The following is a 22,745-nucleotide window of genomic DNA, read 5'->3' as shown; positions in this document are numbered from 1 at the left end:
GATGGGAACACCAGACCACCTGACCTGTCTCTTGAGAAACCTGTATGCAGGTCAGGAAGCAACAGTTAGAACTGGACATGGAACAACAGACTGGTTCCAAATAGGAAAAGGAGTACGTAAAGGCTGTATACTGTCACCCTGCTTATTTAACTCATGTGCAGAGTACATCATGAGAAACACTGGACTGGAAGAAGCCCAAGCTGGAATCAAGATTGCCGGGAGAAATATGAATAACCTCAGATATGCAGATGGCACCACCCTTATGGCAGAAAGTGAAGAAGAACTAAAGAGCCTCTTGATGAAAGTGAAAGAAGAGTGAAAAAGTTGGCTTAAAGCTCAAGATTCAGAAAACTAAGATCATAGCATCCGGTCTCATCACTTCATGGCAAATAGATGGGGAAACAGTGGAAACAGTGTCAGACTTTATTTTTTGGACTCCAAAATCACTGCAGATGGTGATTGCATCAATGAAATTAAAAGACGCTTGCTTACTCCTTGGAAGGAAAGTTATGACCAACCTAGACAGCATATTAAAAACCAGAGACATTACTTTGCCAACAAAGGTCCGTCTAGTCAAGGCTATAGTTTTTCCAGTGGTCAGGTATGGATGTGAGAGTTGGACTATAAAGAAAGCTGAGCACCGAAGAATTGATGCTTTTGAACCATGGTGTTGGAGAAGACTCTTGAGAGTTCCTTGGACTGCAAGGAGATCCAACCAGTCCATCCTAAGGGAGATCAGTCCTGGGTGTTCACTGGAAGGACTGATGTTGAAGCTGAAACTCCAATACTTTGGCCACCTGATGTGAAGTGCTGACTCATTTGAGAAGATCCTGATGTTGGAAAAGATAGAGGGCAGGTGGAGAAGGGGACGACAGAGGTGAAATGGTTGGATGGCATCATTGACTCAATGGACATGGGTTTGGGTGGATTCCGGGAGTTGGTGAGGGACAGGGAGGCCTTGCGTGCTGCAGTTCATGGGGTTGCAAAGAATTGGACACGACTGAGCGACTGAACTGAACTGAACTGATGAAATATCATTTTAGAATTTAAAAACCCAAAAGTATAAGCAATGGTTTGGCAATCATTCTAATGGAATATGAAAATGTTACTAATTACTTATGCAAATGAACAGTTAGAAAATAAAAAGTGAACATCTATTTTTGCCAGGACACTCAGCAAAACACTCCATACAGGTATCATGGAATAGACAGCACCGCCACTGTTCTATGGATGAGAATTCTGATACCCTGAAAGGTTAGGAAACTTGTCCAAAGACACAATCAATACATGACAAAGCTGGATCTGAGCCTAGGTCATGGACTTTTTTTGTTTTGTTTCTTAATTTTTACAATGCTGTGTTGGTTTCTGCTGTACAGAAACACAAATCAGCCATTGTTGTATCTGTTGTTCAGTCGCTTAGTCGAGTCCGAGTCTTTGAGACACTATGAACTGCAGCATGCCAGGCTTCTGTCCTTCACTATCTCCCTGAGTTTGCTCAAACTCATGTCATTGAGTTAGTGATGCCATCCAACCATCCCATCCTCTGTCACCCCCTTCTCCCCTTGCCCTCAATCTTTCCTAGCATGAGGTTCTTTTCCCAATGAGTCAGCTCTTCACATCAGGTGGCCAAAGTAATGGAACTTCAGCTTCAGCATTAGACCTTCCAATGAATATTCAGGGTAAATTTCCTTTAGGATTGACTGGTTTGATCTCCTTGCTGTCCAAGGGACTCTCAAGAGTCTTGTCCAGCACCACAGTTTGAAAGTATCAATTCTTTGACACTCAGCCTTCTTTATGGTCCAGCTCTCACATCCATACATGACTACTGGAAAAACCATAGCTTTGACCAAATCAGGCATAATTATACATAAATCCCCTCCCTCTTGAGCCTCCCTCTGCTCTTCCATATGAGGAGGTCATCTGCCATATAACCCAGCAACCCCACTACTGGGCATATACCCTGAGAAAACCACAATTCTAAAAGACACATGTACCCCAATGTTCATTGCAGCACATGTTCATTGGCTATTTACAATAGCCAGGACTTGGAAGCAAGGAAATGTCCATCAACAGATGAATGGATAAAGAAGATATGGTACATATATATATATAAGGGAATGTTACTCAGCCATAAAATATAGGTCATGGACTTTGAATTCAGCATTCTTCCCATTTCATTACAACTGCTTCTGAATGAGACCAGGATTAGTATTACACATGTGGGGGAGCAGTCTGGTCCATGCAGCATAAGGATATTCACACACTGAGAACTGTGTGACATGATAAAAAAGAGGAATGGGCCTGAATTAGGGGAACCAAGCCCCCCCTCCACCTGCCATAAACGCCATTAATGTATGACTTTAAAGAAGTCACTTGAGCACCAAAAGTCCCGGTTTTCTTCTGCTGGATCAAACCACTCCAAAGCTTCCTCTATTTTTAAAAGTATATGGTTCTGTTTGTTTCTACTTATTTAACATTTGACTCCTGCACTTTATTGTGTAGATATATAGGTTCTGGACAGAGTCAATAATTCATAAAGATGCAAATTAACATGGTCAGACTATTGCACAAAGCTTCAAAATATTATTGAGGTTTTAAATTACATTAAAAGTCAACACAAAACAGCAAGGGTGTGGGGAAACTAGTATTCTCATATTATTGGAGGGTGGGTAGATTTGTACAGTTTTTTAGGGCAATTTCACAACTTCTACAAAAATCAGACTTAGAAAATCTACCTCCAGGAATTGATCCTATTGCTGTAAGGATATCCAGCCATATTCATTTCTGTTTGCAGAGGTGTGCACAGAAGGAAATTCTCTGCAGCACTGTATGTAAATGCTAAGGATTAAAAGCAACTGATGAACCCATCACAGAGGACTGTCTAAATAAATTAAGATACATCTATAAGACTTGTCTGGTGGTCCAGTGGTTAAGAATCCGCCTGCCAATGCAGGGGACATGGGTTCAATCCATGGTCTAGGAAGATCCCACATGCTGAGGAGCAACTAGAGAAAGCTGGGGCACAGCAACAAAGACCCAATGCAGCCATGAATAAATAAATAATATATATATTTTTTAAAAGCTTATAAAAGATACACCCATAGTACAAAATACCATCCAATATTATGGAAAATGGGGGCAGATGAGATGCACTAATATGGAAAGCTCACAAGATATATTGCTAACTTTCTGAATGTTGCAGCTTCTGGAGTATGCTCTATGTGCCTGTATGGGCAATACCTTTGGAAGGACAAAGAGGAAGTTAGTAACTGTAGTCATTTCTGCAGATAAGAGAAGAGGATCTGAGAAACAGAGGTAAGAAGAGACTTCCTGTTTGGTAGTCTTTCAAGTTTTGTTTGTTTTTTTAGCCTTACATATGTATTGCTGATTGGATGGGTGGGGGATGGATATTTGGATGTCTAGATGGACAGCTTAATGGATGGAGGGAGAGAATAAACAAAGTCAAGAGAAAATTATGATTGTTACATGAAATCAAGGCAAGAGACACCTTGCTCAGACATATACCTCTAATGCAGCCCATGTTTCCACAACACAATCATATACCTTATGAATCAGCAATAAAAACAGCAGTAACTATCCTGTGAGTATTTTATGTACATCTCTTCTTTTAATCTACACTCTACACCTGAAGCAACATACCTGCACAGAAGCCTATATCCTGGGATGGATAAATTGAGGTTCAGGGAGGGGATGCAACTCACCCAAGGGCATCCAGCTTATGAGACAGAACCAAGTTTTGAATCCAGGCTTGCTGATGGCAAAACTAATCCTCCCTATCACTGACTACAACTGATGGTGAAACTGCAAACAATGACAATAGTATACAAAATGGACTGTGCCCACTGGCAAACTATGAACAAATGTGTCTAACAGCATTCATTTCAGGTTTTGTTTTTCACTAAACAGAAGCGCTAAATTCACCCCGATTTCTTTGGAAGTCCAGAAAAGTTGTGCTTTGTCCCTGAATGGCTAGATCCACAAGACACAGAATAAACTCCTTCAATAAAGTTCACCCTGTTCCTCATTAATTCCCCTCCTGTCACCTCTTGGGAAAGACCGTGGAAAGGAGGGCGAGTGGGCTGGTCCCCTCTCCGATGCAGAGGTCCAAGCCGATTCTGACAGAGTGCCAAGGGCCTGTAACGCCGAAACTGGTTGCTGCCAGCTGGACAGCTAATCATCATTTCCCAGAAAGGCTCTCTGAGACCTTGAGCATAAAAGAGCCTGTTTCAAACCCGAGGATCCTCTCTGGTCTGTGCTGTACCCACAGGGACGCAGCAGCCCTTCTAGTATCAAGAATCTACTGACACGGCTCTGAAATGACTTTGATAACAGCAGCAACACAAAAGCCCTCAGCTGCCTCTGGGAACACAGGCAGCGACAGCATCTCACCAGCACAATTACAGCGCTCACCTGAGCTTTTCAGGTACAACAGCATCACCCCCTGCTCCCGCTGCTTCCCTTGCTTGCCACGTTTTTGGAAGCCCTAAACTGCTGTGGCTGCGAGATAGTAAGCTGTGCCAGATAAACACTGTTCTCCAGGGTTGGCTACTTCTAACATAAGCTACTAAAACCTGCCTGAATGTTACTCCAGGCAAGAGTGGAGTAACGATGCTTTTTTAAAAAACGGGATTTTGTGTTTTGTTTTTTTTTTGACATAGCAACCGTAGGTGTACTTGTAAAGCAACTGTGAATATTCAAATACTGTAATTGGAGATGATTTACATTGTTTTGAATTAACTAAAATTCCATTGTTAAGCACAAATACAGCTCCACTAAATCACCATGCTTTTAATAGGTCCTCGTGAGCAGGTTACCGAGCGCATTAGGATTTATAACGCTCCTGGGGAGCTGACCACTGTATTATGCTTCCTGCTGCTAGGTAATATGCATGACACATTTCTGGACACTAATTCATTTATTTAATAGTAACAGTATGCAAAAACAGAGTTCAAAATGAGGCTGACAAAGGAGGTATAAAAGTTTTATTAATCCATAGCTAATCAAAGGCCAGTGGAAGGCATATAATGGTGGCATTTACAGACCATATCGAATGTGAATAAATTAACTTTTTGTTTCCTAAAATCTTACTAATAGGATGAATTCGACTTGAAACATTTATACTTTTAATTACAGAAGCAGGCAATTTAGAGCAGGTTTCCAGCTGCACTTTCCTTAAAAACTACAACTTCGCATCAAGGATCTAGGTAAATCCTGATATCAGCTGTTGTCTCAAATATGATCAATTATAATAGAAGCTGCTTCACACTAAAAACTTCAAATGTTGTTTATTTATTGCTGGTTTAATTGCAGGCTGTCAATCATTAGAAAATAATTTTCTCTGAAAGATGTACAGTATCTATTTTTCTCCTATTGCCCTGATCACTACACAAAGCACGTAAGCAGGTGGCAGAATGCTTCATGAAGAAAACCTTTTTTACAGTTTGATGGCTCAGTGTTACAACAAATCAGAGCAAAACAAGAAAGACAGAAGTACAAGCAAAGGAGAACATGAGAAAAGACCAAACAATACTGTAGCGCGGGGGAGAATCATTCTCTTGGCTTAATTCCATACCAAATGTTGGGAGAATATTTGCCCATCATTTCTAAGTCAAAACAGAAGGAAATGAACACATCAGAAGCACAAACCTCTCTCCATTACAGAATTCTAAGTACGTTCTATTGCTCAGAGCATTTTGTAGCAATCAGCTACTTCTCCCTTAATAGTCTTACGTGAATATTGTTCTCATACTGAAGGTGAGAAAGAGATCATAGAATTATTCATGGCAGCATTTTCCTGAGTGTATATTGCAGAGCATGAGCTAAAGAGCTTTTGGATTATTAGGAGGGTTTATACTAAACAAGGGTACCGTGGTCAATGAGTTTGGGGAATGCTGGATTAAACAAAGCTGTGTAAACATGGATCTTTATTCTAGGTTTTCTCACAGCCTTTAATACGCTAACAGACACTGTAAAATTCCAAGAGGAGGATACAGTATGAAGTTTTCCCCAAATTTATTTGATCGTGGAATTTTTACTGAGAAGGAAAAGAACATGACCATCCCAGAACTCAATTTATAAAACACTAGTATAAGGCATATGGTCCCATACTGACAATCAGGACATACCAGTGGGTCTTAAATCTTTCCTGGAAGTTCCCCAAATTCTTCCCCCCACCATCCCTCTCTGCAGCCTACTGACTGAAGTCCACTCCCTTCTTGATCTCCAGGAATTTTATAGTCAGCTTCAAAATCCATACACACATTGTAGGGCTTACAAAAATCTTCTATCACTCTATAATCAGTTGCCCACATGTATAAGACAAAAAATAAAGAGCCTCCACTTCCAAGATCACAATTGTATTTTGATATAAGCTTGTTCAAAAAAGCATTGGGATACTACTTAAAAAACTACTAGAATAAGTAAGCTTAGTAAGGTCAGAGGAGACAAGTCAATATTCAAAAATCAACTATTTCTATACACTAACAATGAACAATTAGAAATTTAAAAAAATTTTAAATGCTATTTATAGTAGCATTAAAAATAAACAGGGATAAATCTCACAATATAAGTGCAAGAGCTGCATGTTGGAAACTACTAAACAGCAATAAGAGAAATGAAAAAATGCCTAAATACAGCTGTAGTGTGTTCATAAATTGGATGACTCAATATTGCTAAGCTCTTAATTCTCTCCAGATTGATCTTTATAATCCACAAAATGCAAGTCAAAGTATCAGCAGGCTTCTTGGTAGAAACTGACAAGCTGATTCTAAAATTTATATGGAAAAATAGAGGATTGAGAAAAAACAATTTGAAAAGAACAAAATTGGAATACTTGCATTAATTGATCTCAGAACTTGCTCTAAAACTACAATGATGAAGGTGATGTAGTATTGACATAGGTATAGATACGAAGGGGGGCTTACCAGGTGGCACTAGTGGTTAAAGAACCCTCCTGCCAATGCAAGAGACATAAGAGATGCAGGTTCGATCCCTGGGTCAAGAAGATCCCAGAGAGGAGGAAATGGCAACCCACTCTGGTATTCTGGCCCACAGAATCCCTTGGACGGCGGAGCCTGGAGGTCTACAGCCCACAGGGTCACAATGAATCCGGACACAACTGAAGCAACTTAGCATGCATGCATGCATCGACACATAGATGAATGGAATAGAATAGAAACTCTAGAAAGAGACCAAAAGAAATATGGTAATTGATAATCAACAGAGAAGCCACCGTAATTCAATGGTGAAAGGTTTTCCAACAAAGGTCTGCTAAAACAATGCAACTGAATAACATAAACTGAACCTTGATCTGTTCTTCTTACTGTATATAAAATAAACCTGAGATGACTCATACACACGTACGCAAAATCTAAAACTACAAAACTTCTAGAAGAAGAGTATGACCTTAGTTTAGGTAAAGATTTCTTAGTTAGAACACAAGAAGGGCAAACCAAAGATAGGGTAAAAGATTGATAAATTATGCTTTATCAAAATTAAAAACTTTGTTCTTCTAAAGACTCAGTTATGAAGATAAAATGACAAGTTACAGACTGGGAAAAAATATTTGCAGAACAAATATCTGATAAGAGATTTTACCCAGAATATATAAAGAACACTTAGAACTCAATAATAAGAAAACAAGTCAGTTTTTTAATGGGCAAAAATTTGAACAGTTACTTCACAAAAGATAAGATGTGATGGCAAATAAACACATGAATCATTAGAAAATACAAATTAAGACACAATGAGATACTACTACATACATGCCAGAATGGGCAAGCATTAACAAGCCTGAAACTATAAGGGGTTGGTGAAGACATGGAGAAATTCCAACTCTCTTACAGAACTGGTGGAAATGCAAAATGCTAAGTCATCACTTGGAATATTGGTTGGTGGTTTTTCATAAAGTTAAACACACATTTAGCACACAACCCAGCATCCCACTCCTAGGTATTTGCCCAAGAGAAATGCAAACACATATGCACACAAAACCCTGTTTAAAGCAGCTTTATACATAGTTGCCACAGGCTGGAAACACCTTAAATATCTTTTAAACGGTGAATGGATAAGAAAATGTGGTACCTCCAAACCACAGCATAGTATTCAGTGATGAAAAGGAAAGAATTGATGCATGCAATGACATAAACGAATCTCAGAAATACTGCTGATGCAGGGCACAAAAGATATTATATTATATGCTTCTATTTGTTTTTTCATCAAAATCTTTTATTTTCTTTCCAAAATTGTTTTTCTAAATCAGATAAAGCAATCCATCAAGATTTTCTTTAGGATTGACCTCCAAGGTTTTTTTTTTTTCTTGAGGATATCAATCACACTGGTTTTCTAAGATTACTCTCTCTAAATTCGATCTCTCTAAATTCAGATAATGTGGCTGAATAACAGATGAGACAACTCTAAGAATAAATTTTTGAAAACCAGTAATTTAGAAAATATACTTTTAATAACCAATAATTTAGAAGGTACTATTATGATATTAAACGGAGAAGGAAATGGCAACCCACTCCGGTACTCTTGCCTGGAGAATCCCAGGGACAGGGGGAGCCTGGTGGGCTGCTGTCTATGGGGTCGCACAGAGTCGGACACGACTGAAGCGACTTAGCAAAAAAAAAAAAACATTATGATCTTAAAAAGTAAATTTATGATTCAGTGCCTCCAGTTCTAGACTCTCAAAGTTTAAGGTGTACATAAAGTTTTCAAATTCCAAATGAAAACCTAAATTAAGTGTTTAAATCTGTATTTTAATAATATATGATTCTATTTATATAGCAATCTTGAAAAGGCCAAACTCGAGAGACAGAAATCAGATTAGTGATTGCCAGGGACTGTGAGTTGGGAAAGAGGAATGACTAGAAAGAGGTATGAGGAAAAATTTGGAGATGATAAAAATATTCTATATCTTGATTATGATGGTGGTAACAAAACTAAACATATTTGCAAAAACTCATTAAACTCTATAACTGGAAAGGATGAATTTTACTCTGTAAATTATATGTCAATAAAATTGATTTTCAAAATAAAGCATAAATTCATATTTGCTTTGGTTCATCCTACATTGTATGCAACATACCCACATGAATAATTATTCTACAATTTAGTGGTATTACACATTTTATATACAAGTTTGATTTTAAGGTGGAAGTTTCAATTTAGTGGATCCTTGGTGTTAAACAGTGTTTGACAAATGGTTACACCTACAGTGAAATTTTCCCCTATAAAGTAGTAAAACACACTGGTGTTATTGTAAAAATTTTAAACTGAAGGAAGTGGCCAATTAAAAAAACCACTAAGAAACAGAAAGTGCCAGATATTGTGGCTTTGGCTTCCTGTTCTGAAACTTCTGTCTCAGCTCTGATCCAAGAAACTTGAGTGCTTAAGCTCTCCTACCAGCCAGAAAACACTTCCAATCAGGAATATTAAAAAATTGCACTTTATAGGTCCTGGCTTAAAAATTGTTCAGCTCTTTCAGTAAATATGGTCCCCCCTAGTTTATTGACTTCCTCAGGCATCATCACCATTTCCTTCTCTTTTCTCTCATAGTGGCATGTTCATTTGAAAGCCAACATTTCCGGAGGTGTATAATTATAAGAAAATATTATGAGCAATTCTCTGGAAGTAAAAACCTGGAGAAGATGGATATCTTTGAGAAAAATACACGTGATTTAAATTGATCTATATTACTAAACATTACAGAATTGTACATTCTAAAACTACACATTACTAAAAGCAGTTGAATTTTGTGACATGTAAATAAAGTTATTTTTTAAAGTTTGTAAAAGAAATTACAAAACAGGACAAAACTTGAATAGACTAGTCATCATGTGTGTGTATGTTAGTTGTTCAGTCGTATCCAACTCTTTGCAACCCCATGGACCGTAGCCCACTAGGCTCCTCTGTCCATGGGATTCTCTAAGCAAGAATACTGGAGTGGGTTGCCATTTTCTTCTCCAGGGGCTCTTCCCAGCCAGGGATTGAGCCCAGATTTTCTACATGGCAGGCAGATTTTCTTACTGTTTGAGCAACCTGGAAAGCCACCAGTTATAGAAGATGTAAAAATGATTGTGAATCTATTTTAAAAGAACCAGAACTAAAGAGTTTTACAGCTGAGTTCTGTCTCATTTTGAAGGAACACAGATAATTCCTTTATAATTCGAAATAACTCAGACCATAATAAAAAGTTGGAAAGTACCCTAATTCATGTTGATTCCAATACAACTTTAACTCCCAAAGCTGACAGAAATGTTATAAAAATAGGAAACTGTAGCCTGATCTCACTCAGGAATTTAAATGCAAAGACTTAAGTACTGGCAAAGGGAAATTGGCAGTATATGAAAACAACACTCTATGACCAAATGGGGTTTACTCTGGAAATGTAAGATAATTTAGAATCAGGAAGTCTTTCAGTGCAAGTCATGACATCAACAAATTAAAGAAGAAAAGTAGCATGATCATATCAATAGATACTAAAAAGACTTTTGTTCTCTGAAACAGTTGCACTTCTCGGAGGTGGATGATTTGGGCTCATGAATTTCTCCTCTGGGCATCAGTCACTCTGTTGGGGACACCAGCCTGGGAAAATCTAAAGGTCTCATCTCAGACAGACTAGACCACTCAGGAGGTGGGGAAGTGGTTTTTCCACACTTTTCAGGAAAAGTGTCTCCAACATTGTTGTGAATGGGTATAGGCCCTAACTGCAGAGGACTCTAGTTTGAGGATTAAGCTGTCATAAAGAAAAGGACAAACCAGAGAGAACTAAAGGAAAGCAGATTTAGTGTCCAGATGTCCTCACAAACCTCTTTTTTGCCTATCTTCTGAGCTTTTCTAGATCTTAGTCTGCTTGTCTGGGAAAGAAAGAGCTCTTCAGATGCCTTGGCTAGGTTCCCATCTGCTCCAGAGTTGAATGTTTCATTAGCCTGACTAACTTCTTCAAAAGATACACAGGACAGCATTAAATGGATAAGGATACAGGTGGGACATTGAGCCTTAATATGAAGACTAGAAATCCTCCTTGATATTTTTATGATGTTTTATGGTTGGTTTGTTCCTTCCATTAGAAGTCACCTCTTGGCTTATGATAGAAATTAATGATAATATTCAACAGGGACTTCTCTGATGGTCCAGTGGCTAAGACTCTGTGCTCCCAATGCAAGGGGGCCTGGGTCTAACTCATGGTCAGGGAACTAGATCCCATACGCCGTAACTAAGAGTTCACATGCCACAACTAAATACCCCGCCTGCCACAACAAAGATTGAAGATCCCAAGTGCCACAGCTAAGACCAGCACAGCTAAATAAATAAATATTTAAAAAAGAACGTTCAGTGATAAAGTTCTGTTTTACAAACAATTTTAAAGCGATATACCAAATAGGAGCATTTACCAAATAAGAGATGTTACATGTTTTTAAAACATAGGTTGTGGGTTCAAATATGAATCAAAAAATCCTAGGTTTTTAATCAAGCACATTTCTTAACTGATGGGGCTGAACTTTAATTGCTGATGTGTACTGTGAGTCTCCAGAAAGAGAGTATCCTATGCCCCAAACATGACTAACCTCGGCCAGCTTAATATCTCCCTGCCTTATTTCCCTCCCTCCTTCCTTCCTAGCAGAGTCTCAAAGGACTGGCATTCTTCAGAACAACTTAGGAAAATAGCGAATGCACAAAGTGAAAACTTATGCCAAAATGAGAAATAAAAAGCAGTGTTGATCTAGAGTCATGTGGATATTGTTTTTGCCTTTTGGAGGCTGTTTAAGACCTTAGAGGCTGAATCAAAACGAAGCTTTTTTTTTTTTTTCTCACGATGATGAGAGAAGTTCTATTTTCCAAAGGCAGCTGTGTTCCTTTCATCTCAGGGGGTAAGTCAGAAATGAGAGATAGGCATGGACAGCTCAGAAAAGTACAGGCTACAGCCACTGAGATGGATTTGTTCACCGTGTCTGAGTAAGAGTATCAAGCACCGGCAAGATCAAGTCATCACTGCCCTAAATCCGCAATCATGTCGGCCTCCACTCCATAAACCAGTGGGGCAGCTGGCCATCCAAGCGCCTAAAGGTTAAGCACATACCATTGACCTTGTAGAGAAACGAGTTCTCACATCATTAAATACGACGTGTTCTCCAGCTTTGCCTGATCACATCGAAAAGTGCCCTGGGAGCATTATTCAAGGCTTAGATGTTTCACCTACATTTGTGTGACACAAAATCAATATCTTTTCCCTGCCTTTGTTTGCTTGGATTATGTATAACTACTAAATGGCTTTTAAGACACCAATCAGATTTAACATCTTGCATTTTACATAGGCAGTTGTGTGAACAAGAAAAATATGTTTTCTTTCCCTGTGGGTTGTCAGGACAAGAAACATGAAAGAGCTTATTTGGAGTATGCTTTTGTTTATATAAAAATAAACAATCTCTAATCTTGATAACAGAAATGTTTTCCCCTTGAAAACCTAAAGGACTTTTTGACATTGGTGCTTTCAGAGAACACTGAAAGAACAGATCATAATAAATAGATAGTGTGCTATCCACTTGAAGGAAAATATTAAATTCCAAATTAAACATACATAAAAATAAATTTCCAGATGGATTATTTCTTAAACACAAAAAGTAGAGGTGTTTGACAAATACCAGAGGAAAAAAAATTTTTTTGAAAAAAAATTTCATAAAGTCATAAAGGAAAGGATTGATATACGTGACTTTGTAAAATTTCTGAATGGCAAAAATAATTCAAATAAAGTTAACTACACATAATATTTATTCAGTACTTACTATGTGACAGAAATTAAGCTAACTCTTCACATATATTGCCTTCTCTCTTCCCAATAGCACTGTAAGGTAGATGACTGTATTAGGGTTCTCCAGAGAAACTAAGCCAATAGGGTTGGAGAGGAGGAACATATGTGTGTACAATAAAAGGATTTATTGTAAGGAACTGGTTCAAGTAAATATGGAGGCTAAGAAGTTCCAAGATCTGCAGAAGGCAAGCTGCAGACCCAGGAGAATTGATGGGGAGTTCTAGTATTCTTGCCTGGAGAATCCCATGGACGGAGGAGCTTGGTGGGCTACAGTCCACAGGGTCGCAAAGAGTCAGACACGACTGAGTGACTTCACTTTAACTTTTCTTTTCTGGTCCTAGTCCAAAGGCCTGAGAAGCAAGACCACCAATGGTGGAAGTTCCAGTCCAAAGGCTAGCAGGTTTAAGATCCAAGAAAAGCTGATGTGTCAGTCAAAGTCTGAAGGTCAGGGGAAAAAAAACAATGTTTCAGCACATCAGTCATGTAGGAGGATTCCCTCTTTGTCAGCCTTTTTGTTCTAAACAAGTCTTCAATGAATTGGATGAGGCCCAACTACATTGGGCTTCCCTGGTGGCTCAGCAGGTAAAGAATCTGCCTGCAATGAGGGAGGTGAAGCGAAGGTGAAGGTGAAAGTTGCTCAGTCGTGTTGACTCTTTGCAACCCCATAAACTTAGTCCATGGAATTCTCCAGGCCAGAATACTGGAGTGGGTAGCCTTTCCCTTCTTCAGGGGATCTTCCCAACCCAGGGATCGAACCCAGATCTCCCATATTGCAGGCAGATTCATTACCAGCTGAGCCACAAGGGAAGCTCAAGAACACTGGAGTGGGTAGCCTATCCCTTTTCCACCGGATCTTCCCAACCCAGGAATCAAACCAGGGTCTCCTGCATTGCAGGTGGATTCTTTACCAACTGAGCTATGAGGGAAGGAGAATCCCTTGGTTGGGAAGATCCTCTGGAAAAGGAACTGCTACCCACTCCAGTATTCTGGCCTGGAGAATTCCATATACTGTATAGTCAATGGGGTCACAAAGAGTCCGACACGACTGAGCGACTTTCACTTTCACCTACATTAGGAAGGGCAGTCTGCTTAACTTGGTTTACCCGTACAAATGTTAACCTCGTCTAAAAACACTCTCACAAACACACCCAGAATAATATTTGACCAAATGCCTGGACTCTATGACCAGTCAAGTTGACACACAAAACGAACGTCACACCGATATTGTTCCTTTTTAGCACATGAGGAAATGAAGGCTTAACTTGTTTCACCTGAAAGACACATGGTAACCAGCTCTATCTGAAACCAAAAGGGAACTGACAAACTGAGGGAAATGCTTCAAAATACAAGACAAAGAAAAAATACTAAGAGCAGTAACAAGGTCTTTTATAAGTTAACAATAATTAATTTTACAAATCAACTAATAATACATCAGGCTTGGCAAACAAAATGAAACATATAGAAAAAACAGACAAGGACAGAAGTAAAGACTATTAATACAAATATATATGTTCAGTCTCACTAATGATTAAATGCACCATATGACCCAGCAATGCCACCCCTGAGAAAAACCACAATTCAATTAAAAAAGATACACATACCCCAATGTTCACTGTAGCACTATTTAAGATCGTCAGGACATTGGAACAACCTAAATGGCCATGAACAGAGGAGTGAATAAAGAAGATGTGGTTCATATATATAACAGAATACTATGCTATGCTAAGTCACTTCAGTCGTATCTGACTCTGTGCGACCCCATAGATGGCAGCCCACCAGTCTCCCCGTCCCTGGGATTCTCCAGGCAAGAACACTGGAGTGGGTTGCCATTTCCTTCTCCAATGCATGAAAGTGAAAAGTGAAAGTGAAGTCGCTCAGTCGTGTCCGACCCTCAGTGACCCCATGGACTGCAGCCTTCCAGGCTCCTCCATCCATGGGATTTTCCAGGCAAGAGTACTGGAGTGGGGTGCCATTGCCTTCTCCGAACAGAATACTATTCAACTATAAAAACCAATGGAATTGTGCCATTTGCAGAGATGTGGCTGGACCTAGAGACTGTCATACAAAGTGAAGTAAGTCAGAAAGAGAAAAGCAAATATCATGTATTAATGCTTATATGTGGAATCTAGAAAAATGGTACAGATGATCTTATTTGCAAAGCAGAAACAGACACAGATATAGAGAACAAACGTATGGATACAAAGGGGGAAGGGAAGTGGGTGGGATGAATTGGAAGATTGGGACTGACGTGTATACACTATTGACACTATGAATAAAACAGATAACCAATGAGAATCTACTGTAAAGCACAGGGAACTCTACTAAATGCTTTGTGGTAACCTAAATGGGAACAGAAATCCAAAAAAGGGATATATGTAAACATACAACCGATTCACTTTGCTGTACAGCAGAAACTAATACAACATTATAAAGCAACTATGGTCCAATGAAAATTAATTTTAGAAAATGATAAATGCAAATCAAAACAATGATACTGCATTATAGATATTGTATCTGATAGCTGATATCATATCAGATTTGAAGATGATGTAGAATGATCGTACCCAGTGTGGGCTTGGAGTAAGGCAAATGACATATTCACATAGTCTTACTAGAAAGTGTATAAATACAAACCTTTAGGACAGTCAATTTGGAGGAATCTATCAAAATTTTAACCACATGCTCTTTTTGACACAGCAATCTCTTGAAGGTATTTCTCTTACAGAAATACATTATGTGTGCAGATATATTTATAAAAATGTTCACTGCAGTAAGAATAAACTATCATAAACAAGTTAGTTTAAATTACAAATATATTTCATAGGATGAAATTCTGGGTAGCTTATAAATAAAATAGAGGGAAAACTGCGCTCAATACAGTTTGAATGGAGAAAAGCAGGTGTACAATCAAATGTACAGTATGGTCATATTTTTATATAAATAAATAAAGTTAACATGGGGAGTTTTTACTGAAAGATATAGGTAATTGTTGATGGAGGAGACAGAATCAGACTCTGAACTGTCACTTTAGCAATGCTGTTTCCTTGTCAAATTTACCATGAGAAGTTCATGAAGTCTAAGCTTCAGGGCCTCTCTCTTGTACAAACCTTTTCCCAAGGTTTAGGGAGGAGCCTTAGCAATGTGTTCACAGAGTCATATGCTTTTGAAAATTTAGAAAGTTAAAGTAATGCAACTTCAGTCAATTAAGACAAATGTCTATTTCAACTGAGACTTCTCTGTCACTCTGCCTCTCATGTTGGGTGCTTTAGAAATACTTTTCTACCAATGTCTTCTCCTAAGGCAAGGCTTTTAGCATGCTTTGACTTCCATTTAAACTTTCCCTCTTATCTCTATTTATTATTGTTGTTGTTGTTAAGTCATGTCCAACTCTTTGCAACACTATGGACTGTAGCCCACCAGGCCCCTCTGTCCATGGGATTTCCAGGTAAGAATACTAGAGTGGGTTGCCATTTCCTTCTCTGGGGAATCTTCTCGACCCATGGATTGAACCTGCATCTCCTGCATTGGCAGGCAGATTCTTTTGCCACTGAGCCACCAGGGAAGTCTATTTATTATTGCCATCTGTTATATGAACTCAATCTCTTCTGAAATTCTAAATCCAAGAAAAAGAGCTATGAACAGTATTATCAGTATTCCTTTGGTAGCAAAACTTGATGTGATTGGAGCTCATTTAATGAGAAAACCTGACTTGAACTAACAGGAGACTATTAAAGATTCTATTTATCCCACATAGAGTGAGCATTCATGATTTTCTATGGAAATAATTATGCCTTTGATTATGAGGTATTGCTCAGTCCCCAAGGAGTTTTTAAGTAATAAATAGTACATGAACTAAATTATCATTCTAAACTCTGAAATTTTTCAGTTCCTAAACATAACAGATCTCATAGGTTTTAGGAAGAAAAGATCGAGCTTTTATTTAGTTTCATATAAAAGATGACTTTTAAAAAATTCACTCTTAGTACTTAGCTTTCCAACATGTTTAATCAAACCTTAAGCTGATAAAGGGGATCTTCAAAAAATTCTACTGCTAATGTTACACTTAATGGTGATGAGCTGAATTCTTAACCCTTAAGATCAGTGAAAACTCAAAGATGTCTATTCTTACCATTTCTGTTCAACATTGTACAGGCAGATTCTACTCCATCTGAGCCTTGAGATGATGGCAACCTTGGCCAACACCTTGGTTTTAGTCTTGTGAGAGACCCAGAGACAGAGGATGCAGCTAAGCCACCTCCAGACTCCTGGCTCAAAAAACTTTTAAGACGATAAATGCTGTTTCAAGCCATTTAAGTTTAGGGGTAGCTGTTATGCAACATTACACACTTAATACTAGAAGTACAAAATGTTAGTAGAACTAACAATTGAGTTTATCAAGATCACAGAATACATGGTCAATATAAAAAAACTATTTGCATTCTATGTAATAGCTATAAACAATTGAAAATTGACATTTTAAAAAATATGCCATTTACTCTGGTACCAAAACATTCATTAAATACTTAAGAGGTAAATTTAACGAATATGTACGAGATCTGTTTGTTAAAAACCACAAAACACTGCTGACAGAAATTTAAACAGAACTAAATAACAGGAGAGATAAAGTATGTTCCTGGATGGGAAGTCTCAGGATTATTAATAATTTTTTTTTTCTTTCATGGATAATGCCTTTGGTGTTTAATCTAAAAAGTCATCACCAACCTCAAGGTCATCTAGATTTTCTCCCATCTAGGGATGTTATCCTATAGGTGTTTTATAATTTCACATTTAGATGTATAATCAATTTTGATATAATCTTTTGAATGGTGTAAGGTCTGTGTCTAGATTTTTTTTTATTTTGCTCGTGATGTCTAATTGTTTCAGCACCATTTGTTGTAAAACCTATCTTTTCTTCATTATATTGGCTTTGCTCCTTTGTCAATGAACAGTTGACTATATTCATCTGAGTCTCTCTGTGGGCTGTTTATTCCATTCCGTTGATCTCCTTGTCCCTTCTTTCACTAGTACCACACTGCCTTAATAACTATAACTTTATATTAAGTCTACAAGTCAGGTATATTGGTTCTCTAACTGCTCTTATCCTTTAAATGCAGTGTCAACTATTCTGGGTATTTTTGCCTGTCCATGTAAGTTTTATAATCTCTTTGTCAGTATACACAAAATAACTTGTTGGGATTTTGATCTGGATTGTACTGAGTCTACAGATCAAGTTCAGAAGAACTGACATAATGACATATTGAGTCTCCCTATGCATGTATATTTCCCTATCCATTCACTTTTAAGTCTTTAAGAATCTTAGATGAAAGCGGGTTTCTTATAGATAAATATAGTTGGGTCTTGCTTTTTGATTCACTCTGATGTTCCCTATGTTTTAATTGGTGCATTTACATGTCTGATGTTCCAAGTGATTACTGGTATGCTTGGATTAATAGCTATCATATTTGTTATCCTCACTCTTGGCTTCCCTGGTGGATTAGCTGGTAAAGAATTAGCCTGCAGTGCAGGAGACCCAGGTTTGATCCCTGGGTTGGGAAGATCCCCTGGAGAAGGGAATGCAACCCACTCCAGTATTCTTGCCTGAAAAATCCCATGGACAGAGGTGGGCTACAGTCCATGGGGTCACAGAGGAGTCGGACATGACTGAGCGGCTGACACCTTCACTTGGCTCTTACTTTGGTATTCCACTCTTTTTCTGTCCGTTTAATTGAGCATTTTATACATATCTCTTCTTTCTATCTTCTCTTTTCCTCCTTCATTACCTTCTGACAAAAACCCATTCAACTTCCAAGGCCAATGCCAAAGCCACACACCAGGAAGGCATCACTTCTCCTCACCCTGAGCTTCCTAGGTATATTGTTTTACTACTCCCATGCTTCTGGTCCTACTGAGTTTTAGTACAGCTTCTTATTATACACCACATTCCCTACCAGACTGAAGGTTCTTTGAAAACAGAACTATGAGTTTTTTCATCTTTGTATAATCTTTGGAACCTAGCTCAAAGCCAAGTTCCGAGACAATAAATATTTGTTTAATAAAACTGAAGTACTAAATAGTGTGATACATATACAAGTCCTATAGAAGCACAAAATGGAGACAGCAATGTGGTTTGAAGTAGTCAGGGAAGGCTGGATGGGGCAGGAAAAGGGTCCTGGTGGAAGCAGGAGCAGCTTCAACAAAGTCATGGGAACATGAGGGGCATTCAAGTAACCTGTCCTCCTCCTTACAGCGAGGAGAATGGATAGTCAGGGAAAGTACTCTTTATTGACTGTGGCCATTCTCAAGTGTTCAGGAAACCCTCTGTAAGATGGGTTCTGTCTCATAGATAGGTTCTGCAAAATATTATATATAGAATGGATAAACAACAAGGTTCTACTTTATAACAGGAAACTATTCAATATCCTATGATAAATCATAATGGAAAAGAATATGAAAAAGAATCTATATACATATAACTGAATCACTTTGCTGGACAGCAGAAATTAACACAGTGCTATAAATCAACTATACATGAACTTTTTAACATTTTTAAAATAAATTAAAAAATAGAAAAGATGGGTTCTGGCTATATTTTTACTTCAATCCAACTATATACGAGGCAATAAACGATGATGTATGGAATAAAATCTTCTTCCCCAAAGACCTCATTTTCTTTAGATTCTACCTTCAACACAAGTCAAGTGATAATCTATGCCAAACTTGAAATATCATATATCTGTTCATTCTTTTATTTAATAAATATTGATTAAGCAACAGTTATGGCCAGAACTGGGCTAAGTGCTGCAGATACAGCATTGGATAAAATGCAATCACTTTTCATAAGGCTAACAACCTAACAGGAAAGATTAGCTCTCAGTAAGTTGGCAATTGTCCATTTCAATACACTCTTTCTGTGAGTAATCTTAGACTCATAGTATTTTGCAGAAGTTGAACAACTGTGTTCACCTGAAGCTGAACATGCCTCCCAAAGGGCAGAGCTTCATGTAGTTAAGTATGGGAGACACAGAAAGATTCTCATCATATGAATTTACAACAGTACAGAATGAACTCAACCTATCCTTATGTTAATACTTCAGTGGGAGGAAACAGACTCATGCAGGAAAAAGTAGAGAACTTTTAAAAGCATAGTTAAAATCTTCAGTGAGATTCAAGAAAAGACAGCCATAAAACTATAACAGGCTACTATTTTTTTTAAAGTATTCAGAGTTCCTAGAAATCGAAACAAGAACCAAAATAAAATGTAATCCAAATAGAAGTGATGAATATCAGAAATGACATGACTAAAGTTCCATATACAAAGCTAGAAGCTTGAGTTGAAGACTTTTTTTTTTTTTTTGCAAAATGCAAAGCAAAAATAAAGGGATAAAAAGTTTAAAGAAAAATTAAGAGTCTCAGATAATAATTTTGAGCAACCCAAAATATATCTAATAAGAGTCCTAAATAGAGATAACAGAAAAGATGAAGGGAAACAAATAATAAACAAAATATTTTCCTGAAGTGAAGAAAGATTTAAGTGTTTAGATAGAAAGGACATGGTAAATATTTTCTAGAAATATGGGAAGGACTCATAGTATAAATAAATTCTGGAGAAATTTGTGACATTTGACAATAGAAGGAGAACACTTAAAGCTTCTAGTAGATACAAGTGTGTTTGGGGCAAGATTACTTACTAAAGAATGGTAGTTAAACTGGCATTGGACTTCTTATATGTAGCATGGATGTTTGACAACAACGGGGAAAACGTCTTATAAATACTAAGGGAAAATGACTGTTAAACTAAAGTGCTATATACTAATCAATAAATAACTCAAGTAGACTGAATAATGCCCCCACCCTCAATATCCACATCCTAATCCTTGGAACCTATGGATGTTTCCTTATATGGCAAAAATAAAAATTAAAAACAAAACAAAACCTTTGTTGATGTGATTAAAGATCTTGGCACCAGGAGATTATCCTGGATGATACAGGTGGGCTCTAAATGCAGCTATATGCATCCTTATAAGAGGGAAGCAGAGGGAGATTTGAGCCTTTTTGACCAAAGAGGCAGAATAGGGAGACGTTTCATGAGCCAAAAATTCAGCAGCCACAAGAAGCTGGGACAGGCAAAGGAAAGATTCCCCTCTAGGGCCTCTGGAGGGAGTGCTATCCCACTGAGACAGTGACTTCAGCCCAGTGATGCAGACTGCAGACTTCTGGCCTCCAGAACTGTGAGGAAATCAATTTCTGTTGTTTTAAGCCACAGAGTTTGTGAAAACTTGTTGGAGCAGCCCTAAGAGACTGATACAGTGAGTGTACCCAAGAAGTACCCTGGAAATTTCAGCAGTACAGACAAGTGAGCACCTTGTCTAAGACAGCTCAGAGGTACCAGAAAGACTAAAACAGTGTTTCAAAGTCAAGCAAGGACATAAACACCCCCAGATTCAAAGCAACTTAAAGCAAGTTCAATGTTATATCATTAACCTATATTAATAATCAGAAAAACTGGGGATAGATACAGATTTTAACCAACAGTAATTTATTCTTTAATTGGGAATATCCTATTTAAAACAACCTTCTCTACCCCCATATTTTAAAGCCATGTGATATCCACTCTAGCATCTAGGTCAGAATTATTCCAAAAAATCCTTTTTGCAGAGCCCTTCACTGTTTTAGTTTTTGTGTTTAGTGAAGAAGTGTAGTAGTCACATATCACAGAAGAAGTGCAGATCATAAATGTATTTCCAGTGTATTCAATTACCCTCCCTCCTGATACATTTAGAATTTTCCTTTCTTTATATAAATCCAATATATTAGTAGCGTCTTTTGCTCTTCTAAGGCACACACCTAGAGAGAACACACAATAAATGCTCCTTTAGAAAAAGGCATCATGACTTACATAGTAATGGATTTACCACAGGTGACACCACTGTATAATTCTGGCAATCAACTAACTCATCATTCCATAGCACTTCAGTGTGCTTGTAACAGACTCTTCCCCATCTTTACCAAATATCTCTCTACTTTGGTGAATTAATAGTGTTAGGGGAGCCAGAAAACAAGCAATAAGTTTTAAGTGAAGGTTAAGCATGTTTCCATCACTGTACTATGTACTACAGTATATATAAAAATAGTAAAAAAAAAAAAAAAAGTTACTGCCCAGAGGAAATTCAGCAGCTGCTTGGAAAGAAAAAGTCCATACAACTGTTAGAAAAATATGTTAAAGGATGTCTGATGGGACTTCCCTAGTGGTTCAGTGCTTAGGAATTCTCCTTCTAAGGCAGGTCAGGGAACTAAGTTCCAACATGCCACGGAGCAACTAAGCCTGAGCACTAAAAATACACTGGAGCCCACGCACCACAACCAGGAAGTTCATGCACCGCAGCGAAAGATCCTGCGTGAAGCAACCAAGATCCTGCATCCAAGACTCAACACAGCCAAATAAATAGATAAATATTTTAAATAAAGAATGTCTGGTGAAATGCTAAAACCACTCTGGTGCTTCATTTTACTTCATAGATAAATATAGCTAGAATACAAGGACTAACTCCAACCTCTTTCTGGATATAGAAGCTCCTTATTTTATTAGTTTTCCAGCTTGATGCCAATTTATGAATTTGTATAATACAAAATATGCCTGATATAAATATTGACTAGGACATGACTAAAGCACTCCCATTGGTTTGTGTGCCCTATACTCTACTTGGAGACAGGGCTTCTTGGAAAGTCAAGCCGTAATAGGAAGGATGCTAGGGAAGTAGAAAGTCAGTGGCAGAAGAATTATGTGGATGATATATAAAAGTTTAATGGTGTCAACCATGACAGTGCTTCCAAACAACTCTCTATGGATGGCTCACAGGATGTTACACAATCAAAGAAATTCACCTCTTAAGAAGTTGGACCCACCACCCCAGCC

General features: G+C 38.0%; 1 long non-coding RNA gene across 1 annotated transcript; it reads left to right on the top strand.

Annotated features, from left to right (window-relative positions):
• The first annotated feature begins 4,264 nt into the window (after positions 1-4,264).
• On the top strand, positions 4,265-9,834 carry LOC133255423 (uncharacterized). The gene is made up of 3 exons (XR_009738937.1): positions 4,265-4,444; positions 5,155-5,225; positions 9,580-9,834. It is a non-coding gene; the product is annotated as an uncharacterized LOC133255423 (long non-coding RNA).
• The last annotated feature ends 12,911 nt before the right edge of the window (positions 9,835-22,745 follow it).

The sequence above is a fragment of the Bos javanicus genome, chromosome 10 (genome assembly GCF_032452875.1).
Source record: "Bos javanicus breed banteng chromosome 10, ARS-OSU_banteng_1.0, whole genome shotgun sequence".
NCBI lineage: Eukaryota > Metazoa > Chordata > Mammalia > Artiodactyla > Bovidae > Bos > Bos javanicus.
Note: the sequence above shows the minus strand (reverse complement) of the source record. Positions and strands in the feature narration are given on the sequence as shown.